Source organism: Magallana gigas, chromosome 2 (assembly GCF_963853765.1).
Source record: "Magallana gigas chromosome 2, xbMagGiga1.1, whole genome shotgun sequence".
Classification (NCBI taxonomy): Eukaryota; Metazoa; Mollusca; class Bivalvia; order Ostreida; family Ostreidae; genus Magallana; species Magallana gigas.
Genome location: NC_088854.1, coordinates 33572774 through 33589447, shown reverse-complemented (window position 1 = coordinate 33589447; position 16674 = coordinate 33572774). Strand labels below are relative to the sequence as shown.

Genomic DNA, 16674 nt, shown 5'->3' with positions numbered 1-16674 from the left:
GTAAGACTTAAACTTGACGCGCATGAGGTCAACCGAAACATAAAAACAAAGGGAGAGAGTGGCGATTTCAATAGCAAGCTGACAACTGAGTGACGAACCTCTTCGCAATTAGGCAGGGCGCGCGCTGGAAGGTGACCGCGTTCTTCAACGATCAAAAAAAGACCGTAGAGATACGGTAAATGATTACGTGCCCCCCCTCACTGGTGACTACTACTCAGATGGGTTGTGTTGTCAGTGATTATACCTTCTGCCGGTTCAAATTCTGATTGATAGGTGAGTCGAACATTTTTCTCTTTCTCTTTCTTTGCGATCTGATTTTTCACCTGTTCAATTGAACGGAAGTGAACTTGGTTAAATATACCTTATGGTAGTAACAGTAGTTGACACTTTTTTGGTTGTTTACATTATATTTTAATGATAAAACTATATATATGGATGATTATATTTCTGGGTTCGTGGTATGTGCTATAGTATTTTGTGTATCATATAAAATCTTTGTTCAGAGAAAAGGGAGGGTTTTTTTTATACGAGAAACAAACTTTATAATTAGTAAGTTGCATACAGAAAGCGTGTATTTAAATACAAATTGTAATTAAATGCGCGTTTCGTCGCGTATAATGACAGGACTTCGTCAGGAGAATCCATTTTAAATATATTTGGTTTGCAAATTCTGTCAAGAGAAATTAATATCTTTCATAACACGAAGCCGTCCTCTATAGGGCTTATAGATGTAACGAATAATGCAATGGCCCCTTCTAACCTTTTCTTGGTATTTGCTGTGCATTTTGCATTATCTTTAGTGTCAGAGATGCAATTTTCAAGTTTTCTGAAGTTCACTTTAGGAGGAAGTTAAATTAAAACACCAGGTGTAAGCTTCGGGTTATCAGCCAATTAAACTGCCGTTATTAGCTCAATTTGTTGGAAGTATAGGGCCAGATTATTCAATCTATTTCTACATTTCCATCACTTTTGGTCTTATATAAGAATCACTGGTTTTAAACATTGCACGTAATATTGGAATACATGATGCTGCTGGACAATACTTGCTGTCAGTTATCATGAATTGTAATTAGCATCTGCTGTTACTATGAATTGTACATACCAATATTTTATTTGAATGATTTTTGCAAAATGAAATACAAAAACAGTTAACCCAGCGAATCGGCTCTGCATCGGACTGCACTTAACACATTAAGGATTTTATATACCAATGTTGTAGCCAATTGCAAGTTGAGTAAAGAAAATATTCACCCTACACCCAATCCATTTCTTCTGATTTATTTTTTAACAATCTCGGATATGTTTTGATGAAAATTAAGAAAACCGAACATCTAAAGCGTGACGCGTATGATGTTTTCAAAGTGTTCTATTTTGTTTGACTTTAATGCGGAAGATGACATTTTAAATCGAGTACAAAAAAAAACGTTCAAATTAACCTCGTTTTGAAATCGGGTCACTTTATGTACAGGTTCTTCTCGCTGTGACATTCGTCGTTAGAATGTCAGTAGCAGGCCTTGATATTTCATCCTAGGTGTAGGGACCATGCAAGGTGTCTGTGTACAATTATCATTTGATCGCAAGAATTCTGAATAGTATTTTTAAAAAGACCGTATGAATAATGAATATCACACATTATTACCATTACTGTGGTTCAATTGGTATTCGTGGGTATCAAATTTCGTGGATTTTGCTAAATTCACAGATTTTGGGTATACGTTGAATCGCGATTGTGATTTGTGGTTACATATTTTTATTCGGTAAACAACTGACTCCATGATCGACTAGAAAAAGAAGTCCGCGAAAATAAGTACCCAACGAATATTGATGAAATGCCAGTTTACATGCATGTACATAAATGCACAAAACACCACAATGATAAGTTTTTGAAGTAAACACCTGTAGATATGCTTGAAATAAGTAATCGACACTAACTAAAGTTTTAGTATACTAGTAATTACACTTTCATATAAAATCCACGAAATTTTGGGGGAAATACTCATTAAATGAATGAAGAAAATGTTAAATTAAGCGAAAACCGTTATTTCTCCATATTGTTGAGGTTAAGCAGACGAAGACGATACAGTAGGTTTGTAACGATAGTTTTCTTTAAATAAGATTCTTAAACGCACTGGTTTTTACTTAGATAGAGTTGATTTTCATAATAATATTTCACAACGTATTTGTACAAGTTATCCCTTATTGAGCATATAGTTGAGTTCACTACATACATGTGGAACATTTCGATATAGAAACGGACAGTTTTAACGTAAAAACTTAAACGTCCATTGGAAAAAAGGGAACTCTGCGAAGTGTTGTTTTACAATTAGAGGGATTATGTTCTGTTCAATTTGTTTATGTTTGCATTCCTTGTTAAATGCCTGATTTACGATCCCCAAATGCGTGACGTATATGGCTTCTGCAGAATCTATCAACAGACACCGAAGGCTCTGTGTATTCCAAATGCCAGGCTGTATGATAAATCCCTGGTGTTGGTGCTTCCTCTTGGAGTCGTGTAGACTTTTTTTTAGGTAGGTATACCTTTACATACAGAAAGGATTATCGTAAATCTGTTTCTATGATGGTGTGCCATTGTCTAAGATGCTGAAAGCAGTCGTGATGATAATCAGTGATTTTTTTTTATTTTGGTGAATTTATCATGCAGTTCCGGTCTGCTTACTGATTTTTTTTTTGTATTCGTTTTGCGTTCCCGTTCCGGGAAAACTAGAAAATAATTGATTTAACGTTGTAAAGGGTTACTTAAAAATATTACCGCAAAGTGCACTTATTATTCATAGACATATTCCGAAAGGTATCGTGGTTTCGCACAAAAATTGTATGTGGGTTTCAAAAGATAAATGGATTTTTAAAACGACAAGATGTTGTTCTGGACGCATTTGCAGAAAACTAGCTTCATTTAGATGCTATTTCTCCTATGGTATGACTTGAGGTTTCTCAGGAATTTAGTTAATGAATTTGCTCATATCAGGGAGTCCATAATTTGCATGTAAAATGCTAATTGATTCTTAAAGCTTTTAAAATGCTTTATATTTTTTTATATTAAAAAGTTTTCTGTTAGACTTGAATATAATTGATGTAAATCAAAAAATGTGTGTACGTTTTAAACTTCTAAACCGGCGTCCTACAAATTGTAATTTATAATTACTGTTCTCTCTCTCTCTCTCTCTCTCTCTCTCTCTCTCTCTCTCTCTCTCTCTCTCTCTCTCTCTCTCTCTCTGCGACACACCATCGTAATCATATATCGCGACTGCATGATAACATCATCGTTTGGCCCATTACCACATACTAGTATATTCCAACTGCTTTACCAATCCAAGAAAAGAAAGAAAAATAATTTAGTAGGCAATAAATCAACAGAGGAACTCGTCACAAGTTATCGAATATGTTTCTGATTATTTCTCTATTATCGGACATTTAGCAGCGTATTGCTTGCAGTTTCCCGGTAGTTTATAAAAACATAGATTGTGTTTCTGGGCGCTCGTTATAAGCTCGGCATGGGAGCCATAACGCGCATTAAAAGTAATTGTAGACAAACTATAAACAGGCTTCAAGCTTTGTGTTTGATTAACAAGGTGCTAGAGACACGGGAGATACTTGTAAGGGAGCCCTGCCTTGCGACGATAAATGCTAGAAGACATTTATTGGAATAAACCTATGAATGGTTTATTTTGTGAAGAAAAAAAATTTACAGCCACAAATATTTACGAGAGGGGTGAACTGTCAATCAACGCGAAGGCAGGGTGCAGTGGTACTTTGAGGATACAGAGCGATGCGTGTTCTGGTGTATCATATTGAGGGATGCTCGGGCATAATCACACAGAAACCACAAAGCCAAGAAGTGCAGTTTTTTTTGGCTGGTGCCCGTCTCGCTTGTGAAGCGAATGCTGGGATTTTGTTGATAAAGGGATCCGTTTTAGAAAACGTTTCTTGCTGATGCGCTGGTCCAGGCTAACTTCATTAGCTTATTAGTGCCATTCAGGAGGTATTTATCGGGAAACTGTTCCAGAATCCAAAACATGGCTAACCGAACGATTCATTTATCACGACTCGCCTCTGGCTCTTTTGATTCCTGTTGATAAGATACTGAACATGCATTTTTATAACTTCGAAAATCACATATACACACGCTGGAGTTTTGCAACGTAAGGACCCCATACTATTCAAATTTATTGTGGTTTATTATTTTATTTTCATCTATTCCAGTTGATGTAGCAATTACATGTACTAGGAAATTAGTTCAACTAATAGGCAGAACGGATGATTAACCATACAAATGAATGCTGACACGGATTAAAGGCTGTATTTGCATCCGTTATCTTCACTCGTCCCTAAAAATAACAGTCAAATAAAATTCGGTCAATTTTCTCATATAAAAAAAATACACAATTATTTCAATTCAACTAATCGAGAGATTGCCTTTTAATTGCTCCATTTTATCGAAACAATCTCCAGGGGGAAAACACAAGAAGTTTTGTCTATGTAGCAACTAAGAGACCGTCTATGGTTGTTAGGATGTAACGAAGCGTTGCCTATCCCCATCGCAATCTCAATGATGCAATACACACAACATCGGAACCGGAATATTTAAGTCTTTCAATACCAAATCTGACACTTGTCATATGTCAGAGTTGTCAAGACGTTTAAATTGCTTAATACATAATCATTGTTTTGTGTGTTTGGCATTGTAGGTCTTGTACTTCACGAGACATCGACCTGTAATTAATAGAATTTGCTGTAGGATGGATTTCCTTTTTTTTCCTCTTTAGTCATCGTACTTTTAGTGAACGAAACTGTGGAATTTGTATTTGACATACTTGTTTAGCTTAAATACAGCATAAAAGACTTGAATTGTAATTAAATTCTTGTATATGACTCGAAAAAAAAATGTTCTTTTGTCCATAAATTTATTTATAACACTTGCGAAACCACAATTTTAAATTATACAGCGTGTAGGACTAGGTATTACGTTAAAAATAATGTAATGAATAACTCGAAGAGTGTATAAACTTTAGGATAAATATTATAACATGACTTTGCATAGAGGACTCTCTTTGTCCCCATAGTTTGAAGAGACAGGTCACTAAGTGGTCTCAGCTTTCAGAGTAGTAAGCGGTCAGTTTAAATACGGACTGTGGGACAGGCCGTACTCTTTCTGTTTGTTCTTTTTGACTTTGATGAATGGTTTCCGTAACCTCCATCATCTATGTCACGTGAAGTGACGTTTGGAGAGCGAGGATTATAACCGTGTAAATATATGACCACCTTGCTCCGGTCCTTTTTGAAAGGTTTTCAAAAAAAAAAATCCTGGGATGAGGAGTAACTTGAGAGATACTGGCCCTCTTAGAGCACTGATTGCAGAACTCTTCAGCTGTTATCTATCTATCTATCTGCTCCAATGGGTCATGATCAGTCCAAACCTCTGACCACGCCGATTGGGTTGTATTGATGGTCATGCGTTGTTGATAATAATGATAGAACATTCATGTACATGTATTAAGAACCTGACTAAATGTATGATTGTTTGTTTGTGTTTTTGTAGAGTTTTGCCAATATGAACTTTAATCTTGTTGGATTTTGGGGCTCTAGTATTAGTAATAATAGAACATATTGAGAACCTGACCAGATGTATGTTTTATTTGCATTTTCATAGAGTTTTACCAATATGGACTTTAATCTAGTTGGATTTTGGGGGTAGTAGTATCCATTAAATAAGCTTTGGAGCGGAAACTAGAGGTCTTAATGTTTATGCACTCAATAACGCACAGCCGGGGAAAAAATGGTCCATACTTAAGAGGGGATGTGTTATCTTTGAAATGACAGGTGTGGGGATAGCTTGACATGGGTCGAGATGACCATTGGTCTCTGAGCGGTGTGTTATCTTATCATAAAGCATTGTTTTATCATATTTATGATTTCAGCTATATTCGTACAAATGTTTATCTTGACTGGACAGTTTTTGTGGAAATAGAGCGCATTGTGAGTAAACTTTGCATTTGTATTCGAATTCCAATCCTCGCTGGGTAATATCCGGATAATGTAGTTTTGTTGATCAATTCTGGATTATACATGTAAATATATCGTTCATCTGGTTTGTTGTGAAACATCAATATGGGGGTATACCCATAGTGTAAATCCAATCATTTCCTCCCTCTTTGCCCAGCATTTCCTGAAGTTTGAAAATTAGAGCAATCTTGATTTGCTGTCCAGTATTTGACATTTGTTACGGTTCATTTTCTCCTGATGAATTATCTCGATTTCGAACATTTCTTTCTTTCTTATGATTTATTTTTTAATTTATCGTAGCAATTTGCAATAAAAACTAACATTTTATTAAATGCATGCACTCGAATTATTCATTGGGTCAATACCTCACTATGTCCAGTCGGAGAAAACGCCAAATATGTTATCACCGATAAAAAAAATGCCGCTTTTGTTCGGGTTCGGAAATCCGATACTGTCGTGCACCATAATGATGGCGAATTGATCGATCCCGGCATTGTAATCATGCCACTGAGTTTGTCAACATGACGTAGTGTTTAGCCACGATGGTCGTGCTAAAGGTTATCTCTGGCTACTGAAATCAACAGTATAGCCTAAAAAAAGTGAACTAAGATGAAATGGGATAAGGGTTTAAAAGTTCAAAGGGATGGCATTTGGTATCAAGATCCGAAAGTCGGGTATCCGTGTGAATGTAATGCAGAAGATGTTCATTTATAAAGAATCTCTCTCTCTCTCTCTCTCTCTCTCTCTCTCTCTCTCTCTCTCTCTCTCTCTCTCTGCATTTTCGTAGGGTTTATATCGTTTAGTACACTTACAATGCGTTCAATTTTAAGATAACCACTTGATGAGATTTTTATCCTTTAGGAATTATCAATGATTTTTAGCGATCGATATCTGGAACACACAAATCGATTTCATTTTTCACCCGTATGAATGTCATCTTACAATGGATTTCGAAAGCCAAGCCGTGCTTGGTCTTTATACGAAAGAAATTTAGATTTCTTTGGACAAGCTAAATTTCACAAACACATTGTCAAAGTTCAACAGTCGTTATGCAGATAAAATATATTATAATCAGGATTGGTTCTGAATTATTTATTTTCTTTCGAATAACGATATCAGACTGTAGATAAGAATATCTTGGACAGATCTTGAATACAGAAAAAAACTTCCGAAATTAAATCGTTTTATCGAATGTCAAAACTTCGTTGAAATACAAAGACGCATGATTTCTCACACAGAATACATCCTCTGTCAGCAATTGAAATTTCTGATTGAATTATCTCCCTTCAGATCGCTTTATCAACCATTAGAAGGTTCCGATTCTTATCAGGACGCCTTTTGACCAAAAATCAGATTAGGACCCCAGTAAACGATGGGAGTTTCGTGTAAGTCATCGAGGGGGGAAAAGCCATATTTCATTGGCAAATTAAAGTTCTAATTGGGCATGTCATCTATTGAGACGATCATATTTTCGCGTTCTTACATTCTTATTTTTTTTTTCAATCGGAGAAATTCGCACACTGCGCTATTAACAGTCGTATGTGTTTATGAAAGATCAGATGATATGCCAAAGACGGCCTCTTGGTCTTGCTGTCATTTTTTATGCACTCGTGTTTTGAGGAGGGTTTTTTCTTCGTGTCTGTGCATGAATGCATATGCCAATCACCAATCGCGATTTTGTATACAAACCTTTACAGGCCGATTTGTCTGAGATAAAGCTTCCAGTGCTTTTTTTGAATTTTGTCCAATGTCATATCATTATAAAATATCTACAGATTTTGACAGGTCTTTTAAGGTGCTAAGGTCGTATCAGATCTCTTGTGCCATCAATGGAATGACAACTTTATAACCCACTCAATACTTTAATACGTAATGTTGAACATTTAACAAATACCGTCTTTTTAAAAAACACATAATGTATTTATAGAAAGCTATAGCTCCCATACAAAGCGACCAAAACGGTGTATAATAATACATACAACGCCGGGCCGGCAGAACCAAAGGCTAAATAATTTTCATTTTGTTTATATCTATGAACATTTGGTTTTTATTATGCCGTATTTTAGCATTGAACAAGCCTGTTGAGAACATCTTTCCGGAATGAGCGGCTCTGAGCGCCGTGGAGGTTATAGCTTAATAGTTGATCGTATTACCCGTGGAATTGATTTATGATGCAGCACGATTCACACATAACATTGTAAGTATTACTGCCTCGCGTCAGGGATTAAATCTCAATTAAGCGCCTCTCCATGATTGCTGGTTAATATATATCTAAGGAGGTTTGTATAGGTATGATTTATGTGATTTTTTTTTCTTCTACTAAATTTGTCAGCCATTTATTTTTAGTCGTTAATACAAAATGTACTTCTATTCTAGCCATTACGTTATAGAGCATGCTTTGAATCCCCCATTTATGTAAAACATGTAATGCTGGCATTGAATGGCCAGAAATATATCGGCGGCAAGAACTTTCAGTTTCATTGTGGCTTGGCTTATTCAGACTCGCCAGACTATTTTGCTTTACTTTAATGTTGACATAATGAAAATAAGGATGAAAGGAGACTTCCATTTCTAACCTGCTCCTTTTTTCTCCCAGAATGACCTTAATTATGACGCTTCTTGAATTATTTTACTATAAATCGTACACATTTCTCCTAATAAGCCTCGTTTTCCTCATTATGACTAAGGCGTCAAAGATGAACATTCTTATGTCACTAATTTCCCCTATAATAATTAACGTCCATTCGATATTACAAGTAAAATTACATATGCTTAAGAATTAATTAATAACCTAGGTTATTATATTTTCTCGGTAAGGATGCTTCTTTTATAATAATTTATTATGTAAATAAGTTTACTGGTGTTTTTTTAGAAAGCCTTTTTATTTATATATTTTATATATTTTTTTTCCTTCTATTTTTTCAACTTTCTAAATCTGATTTTTTCGTCTTTGATAAAAAGAGAAATGACAGAAAACATCATTAATTAGACAAATTAGAGACTTAAATAATTCATTGTTATTGCCATTACCTTTAATTATAAACTGTTTTCTTGCGTCAAATAAAATTTGCTTTATCATTTTTCTTGTTAATTAATAAAACGTCAACTATAATAATTAAGAAATTAGAATTTAAGAAACTTTTAATTATGTTCAGCAAAAATAGATTGAATTTTCCTTCGACAAATCGAACCTTAGCATTTTCCCCCTAAGAGTTTATGGGGTTTTTTTTTTACAGCGGACAAAATCATATTTTTCCACAGAATTTGTAAAATTACCCTCATTTAAGACCCTTCAGTATTGACACGGAAATGGAAAAACAATGAAATTAAGATACACAAAAGTTCCCCAAAATCCCTTCCTTCTTCTCTGATTTAAGATTTGTTTTTTCATGTACGAGTAATTTTGAGTACAAGTCTTATCAAATCACCTAAATATTGGATCAAACGAAGCTGAAACTAATATCCTGACTAATTTCGGGTATATATGTTTATAGTTAATCAAGAAAATACTCATTATTTAAGACGCATTATTTAATCGACCTTGAGAGCAATCATTTTTTTTTTACATCCTGTCCTCTTGTGTCTTTTCCCCTAGCAATGTTGTCAAATTTAAAGTTATATGATGTTGAAAAGAAATGATGGCATAGTGCAACGAACACAGCTGGCATCACGTGATTTGCTTCTACGATAGCTATACAGTTAAAAAATAAATTCCATTTATTTTAAAATTTAAAAAGCAAAACATAAAATGTATAATAATAATAATACTTGAAAAAAATTGTGTTGACATTGCAATTTGTCCTCAACCAATAAATTACCTATATGTAAATAGAAAAGACATTTCGATTCCCGTGTGTTTCCTTCTGTGTGCATCAAAAGGTGAAAATTCCTGTTTAAATCTCACCAGCCAGTCAAAAAGACGGTTCATTTTGGTCTATATTCCTCATTGGAAATTATTAACATGAAATGTTTATGATTAGGCAAACAAATTGTAAATTTAGCATGTCGTGCATATTACAGAGGGTAATATATCTAACGCTGAAATGGCATGTTTAGAAGGCTGCACTTCAGAACAAGTGCTGCTTTAAGAACCAGCTTATATACCATGTCAAACTGTTTACTTGCTGTAAAGGAACTCTGCGTAAACTCTGGCAGATTTATTAATCGATTAGGTGAGAAAAGTGGGCAGAAAAATTTTTAACGAAAATTTAACAGATTTTTTATAATCTGTTTAAAAAAAACCTCAACAATTTTGGCATTTTTCATTTTTTTAAAATAAAAGTTTTTTTCCCCAAATTAAGTCTATATAGACGGTTGATTATTCCTTAGGTTGTCCGTTTGTGACCTTGTTGGACAAATATTTAAGGTCAGACTCGGTACAATGTTGCTGTTGTCAAATTTGACCTAAAGTCAATTCTAGGGAACATTTTTGATGGCTTGTAAAAACCAAATCCGGGACACACTTCACGATTTGACTTCGCATTTTATTTTTATTTCCCCAGTTTTATATGTGTTTGGTGTTATTAGGTGTAATTTCATTTTTCCCTGGGTTTAATTGTCTGCGTTACATTATGAGTTCTGTGGCAAATCACATTCACTATCGTTAAACAAGAGCAGGGAAGAAAGTAAATATGCATGCATTGTGCAGTATACAAAAGTGCACGGTGAACACACTTTAAAACGCCGACTCTCCAAAAAGCCCGGATTCTCTTGTTACAATCACGGAGGTCTCGGAAAAACAAATCGAACACGTCAGTACGACACTTGTAGAGACAATAAAGTTGTCATAAAAATATCAATACGCAACGGGAACATGTCTTGTAAAAGTGTCAACTCACGGAGTTTAAATCAATTTTAATTATCTAAATTCAAATATTTGCCATTCAGTTTTTCGTCGATCGTAATATATTAAGAAGAAAAAAAAACTCTGCAAGAATATGCATCAGTGACATGTATGTAATTCGAAACAGTTGCATATGTCATGTAAAGGAGTGCAACGTAATCACCATTAGCACTAATCTGAACGCCAAGATTTCGATGACTGCTCCAGAAGTTTTCCGCCGTCAGTTTTTTGCCCCGCTTAGCCCGATGAATGTAACTTGCAATACGTTCTGAGTATGGAGAGTTGCATTCCAGAATACTTTCCTCCACTCATCTCCCGCAATATTTGTCATGAAGTCTTTACTTCATTCCTTGACACGAGGTCCCGTAATACCAGATACTCAACACCAGTGCCATGGCTTGCTTCGAAGTAAAACTTGAATAAAAGTTGATGCAAGGGGTAGGGGTGTCCAAATTGAGTTTTGAAATCTACCCACATTTGCTTTTAGTGAAAACTTGACGAAATTCCTTTGCCTTACACGTTAATCTTATCTTATTACGATGTTAATGTTAAGGTAGAAATGTCAGTATGTGTAGATGTATACATGTATGCCCTTGCACTTTAATTCACTTTACAACTGTGCTGAAATGATCTGGGCATTCATTGATTGATTGATCGAGTTTAATTGTTGTATGTCTTCGAGAGAACGACAGAACGTTTCGTTCGAACAAAGACGAATGAAAAATAGTTTGTTATGTAATCTTTCTAAAATCCATGGTATTAAAAGTTAATTTATATTGTTCAAACAACTTCTGTTTTTTGGTATATCAGTGCTATTAGAATAAACTTTATAGCGTCATGTATGTACCATGCAAGTACAACTAAGTGGATACACGTTAGTGTAGTTAAGTCTGGGATGAAGATTTATTTATCAATTTCCACAATCAACATTTTAATAATGATAAAAAACCCCAAAAACTAAACAATGGTAGTACTTAAGCTTACAATTGGTTAATATATGCTTTCGAGACTCGAGAGGGATGCCTAGATGCACAGCACATGCACATAAACTTGGAGATTTTACTGATATTTTCGTGCAAAAGGATTTGACAATCTATAAATATATAATTATATATATCGACGTTGGACAAGCAGTTAGACGTAAACAAGAGGCTCGTATTGTCACTGCAGTGGACTCTATTTGAGCGTTTGTTTCTCGTCAACATGGCGTTCACCTGATTGTAATGGATTTTCTTTTTTTTTACAGGTGTAAAGAACCCGAAGATTGATGACTCGGACTCCGAAATACATGCTCACAGATAATTGAGAGACCATCGATCTGCACGGTAAGATATTTATTCCATTATTCCCTTCTTATTTTCTACTCTTTGTCGACCGTTCCTAAATTCCTCCTGCCTGTTTGTCAATGATACTCTCTTTCATCTTAATTCCCTAGTAATGGCCATCTAGACCCCATAATGAACCTTCATAAATGAAAACATTGTGTCGAAATTAACGAGGCAATATCTTCAGCGGTTGAAACTAATTTTTCCCCCTTCATTATGTTGTGGACGACTTCATTTACTTAGTACATATGTAATCAAACAATATTAGTTTTGAAAATAAAAACCCACCTTACTTTTAAGACCTTCAAACATGAAGAGCTTTATTTGTAAAAGCGTGATCATTACGTCACGTGACTGATGTACGTAGAGAAGTTATAGCCTTTAACCTGGAGACAATGTGCACTGGGACTAAATCTTAATTGAATTCTGTCGTGATCCCGAAGATCATTGTAAGTCCAGGCCAAATGATACCTTCTCTTGTCTTGATTCGAGTAATTATAATAGATTTCGTGTCCGAGTGGTGTATGGATATTGTCACGACTTCATCAAACTCTGAAGAAATGTATCAATATTATAGAATTAAAGCACCGAAACTAACCCTGAATTTTATACATTTTTAAAGATATATTTAATATATGTAATTGTGTACAAAAATTCAAATGATCCACAGCTTTATCACATGCATATTAAATGAACATATTTCAACGTAGTTTGATACATCAACGAAATGCGAAACTTCTCTGTGACAATAAGAGCAAAGAAAGTGATACCGACATGTCTAAACAATAAGAATTTGAAACGGGGAGCGTGTTTTCTTGCTTACAAAGTGATATCTGAACTTAGCCAAAATAGGTCTTTATAAAAAATAAAAACATTTCATTCCTCTTACCTTATGGATTCTAGGTGGGGGTTGTCTCAGTGTCATCTAAAGCTTTGGCGCCAAACTGCGTAACACGCAAAGGTTTTTAACAATAATTTTTTTCCCATTTAATTGTACGACAGCAGGTTGATTCTTTTTTACTTCTTTTTTGGGACGTACATGTATTCATGGGCTATTTTGCGTGTAAACGTCATTTTCAATGGATTGTGGCTTTATTTAGAAACTGAGATATTATACCTATTAGAAAGGTGAGTTTTTAATCCATGCTCTTTAAGTAGGTCCACATTTCATTGTGGTTGTAATGCCGGTTTGTAGATCGTTTGGTACCGTTTCTTGCCACACTTTGGCACCAAACCTTCCCAACACAGCCACTTCCCTCCCAAAATGCTTACATCCTGCGAGATACATATAAAGGACCATTTTGACGAGCATGGCTTCTAATCCGTTCTTGGGCTCAGAATAAAATGCTGAATCCGGATATTTTAAAAAGTTATTATATATAAACTATTTTATTTTAGAACAAGAAGAAAACGCTTGCATTACTAAATACGGTCTTATTTGGATATGGAGAGTAAATTTAAAAAAAGATATGATATAAGGCATACGTAATAGGCTGTCCATAAATAGCGTGTTAATTAGAGATTTCACGCCTGAATATCACTTTTACTCCTGTGATATCGCGACTTCTATATAGCCAAGACGAATGGCGAGACAGCACCTCTCAAGATTTGTATTTCAGTTTCCCTATTTTTACTGTCTGACTCGGCGGTAAACAAAGGAATTTAAAATTTTATCGGAAGAGCAATTCTGTATAATCATTAATTTCACAGCGCAGCGAAGACAAGCAAATTCCGATTTCGTTATACAATTCTACAAAATAGGACATTGTTCCGGGGTAAACACACCCCGGTTACTACCATGTAATTATAGATAGCTATCTTCCTGCAGCGTTATCTGAAAAGATCGATAACCAATCATCCGATTTCTGCATCTTATGGGGGTTTTCAACCTGTATCGGAATAAGGAGAAAATTGATAATAATGTAATGGTCGAAATGCGCTCCGGATTGTTTCCATTCCTTTTTGATTGACCTTGTTCGATTTTTCTGACAAATTTAACTCGGTACCTGCACACTGCAGCACGTGTCAATCACCTTGCTTTTTAAAATTAAAAAAAAATGATATAATAAAATACAATTTTGGGGAGAAAAAAAATCAATTAGCAAATATTTGGAGAAGAAAATTAACCCGTGGTTTTCCGATGTATGTATCGGGGTCGCTCCGCTCTTGAAAATTTTTTCCTCCTATTCATGTCGTTGGCAAAGTCTTTTAGGACAAAAATAAGGCTTAGAAACTTGAGTGAAAGGAAAGCCGGGCTTTTCTAATTGCTACACGCGAATTGAAGTCAAAATCAGAGTTCTGCTTAAGCAAACAAAAACGAAAAATACCATAAAAATGCATTCAGAGAAACTTCAATATGTCGTGTTTTCCGAAGTTAAGTTTAGAATGGAAAGTCTTGCAAAAGAGATTGCATCGAAAACTTACAAAGAATATTATTGAAAGAGGGGGAAATATATAGATATTGAGGCCACCCGTGTAATAATTTGTTTGTTCAACTAACAGCAGTTGCTATTTAAGGTGCAGCTTCTTTTTTTTGTAACCAAATTTTACACAATGATTACCGAATATAAATATTTTATTCAATATCAAAACCTTTTTGTCTGTATGATTCGATATGGATCGAAAAAAGGAAAAAAAAATATCGCTATATGTATCGATTCATACATACCGATTTTCCCACTACATGTATTTACCGAGATCATTTTTGTATCACTTTGAACACCAAAGTAAGAAAATTAACAAATAGCAGGGTGGTTATATAATGTTATTGTGGGTGTACGTCAAGACATAAGTTTGAACAAAAATTGAAACTTTGTCAACTGTGAATCGAACGTATATCAAGGCAGGTGATATTATATTTATCTCATGGCCTTGAGTCAATTCAGATACAAAATATACAAACGTCACAGTTTGAGTAATTCATCGATTATTTTCGTTAAATATATATGTCAAATTATCCCTATATAATACCGTGTAATTTTCATGCAACAGTTTCCATATATCCGTTGCATGTCAATTGCGGATCCTCCGTGTACATATCTTTTAAACATTTCACACGCTGCAATACCTCTTGACTAGAATGTTTTGTTCTTGCCGTAATGTGCAGTGATTGTTAAACCCCCAACATGTAAGGCGGGCCCATTGTTTCTTGGCCCGCAAAAAAAGCTTAAGTCATATCCTAGGATTTAAAGGTACGATTTTGGCAGGTCTAATTTAAGGTTTGTTCCGTTTATCAATACCCCAGATGACACTATGTCGATGCCGTTTTGACACTCATTCAGGTAAACTAATCGGTCCATCTAATCAATTGAATTTCACGACCCAAGGTCTGTATGGGGTGGATTTCCTTTTCTCCCCCTCTGTAATGCAACAATTTAATTTTTTTTCTTAAAAAAAAAAACTAATAGAGGCAACAGAATGTCAGTGACAGTACGAAAAATTGTTGAACCCCTTACTCATTTCCGATTAATCCTGGTTCAATACATACATTACACTGTGCAATTTAATTTTTTTTTAACAAATTAAAATGTTGATACAATGAGTAAGCATTAATACGGTTACACTGAACAAAGGCGCATTTGTTTTGGTTAACAAAATAGTAAAAACATTAATGATATACATGTACTGGTTCGGTTTCATATAAAATACAAAAAGTGTATATTATATTTGTGATTTTGTCATTCAAAAGTAGTACTCCTCTAATGAGTCAGAAACTGTTATTCATTAATGTTTGGGTTTTTTTTTTTGGTTATTATTTATATTTCCTTCAATAAACAAAAACAATGTGGGGGATTGTGAAAAAATAGCTTCATTAAAAGAAATTTAATTAATTAAAGGAGTTTAAACGACGTAAGTATCGTGTATACTCATCAATTCTTCCTTTTTCTCCATTTCTCATTCCATCTGTATATCTTTTAGTTAGAGAGAGAGAGAGAGGGGGGGGTGGTCTTTCGGTTGTAATACTACCAACATTCGGCGGGTATATAAGAACAAGCTGTATTTGCTGTATTGTTTTATCTTTGGCATCGGTCAAAGAAAATCATAGAATTGCATGATACATGTGATATATCGTTGCGCACAATTTGTACATCTGGGTCTGATCAAACAGAGTCGACTTGTACGTATGGGTTCCTGGCGATCGTAATACGGTTTAAGGGAGCGGAGGGGAGGATGGAAGAACTCGATGCAAGCAAAATTATTCTCAAGTGTTCGATTGGAAATTCTTTGGGTTTTTTTTTTTTACTCAATTTTGCTATTGGTGTTTACTTCTTTGTTTCTTTGTGAATTGTGTTATAAATGAAACTTTATAATTAGCCTTTATTAGCTAATTTGTCGCATTAAATATTCAAAAAGCATTATGCATAAAAGAAGAAGAAAATTAAAGAGAAATTTAAACAAAGGCGCAATTACAGCATTTGTTTAATGCACAAAAATTGAATAAAAAAATTGAGTTCCTGGAAAGTAGAGAAATTCTTCAAAGATTTG

At 34.7% G+C, this 16674-nt stretch overlaps 1 protein-coding gene across 7 annotated transcripts in view; it reads left to right on the top strand.

Moving 5' to 3' along the window:
- The window catches only part of LOC105345251 (frizzled-5), a 66063-nt gene that overhangs the window by 34186 nt on the left and 15203 nt on the right, over positions 1 to 16674 (top strand). For 3 of the 7 annotated variants that reach the window (XM_034446095.2, XM_011453344.4, XM_011453350.4), the window contains one exon: positions 12111 to 12189. The gene's annotated coding sequence lies outside the window, so the exon portion shown is untranslated. Of the gene's footprint in view, positions 1 to 112; positions 274 to 5975; positions 5995 to 7998; positions 8219 to 8252; positions 8311 to 12110; positions 12190 to 16674 lie in introns of those variants that run through there. The other 4 variants (XM_011453347.4, XM_034446096.2, XM_011453346.4 and 1 more) reach the window with 4 other exon arrangements.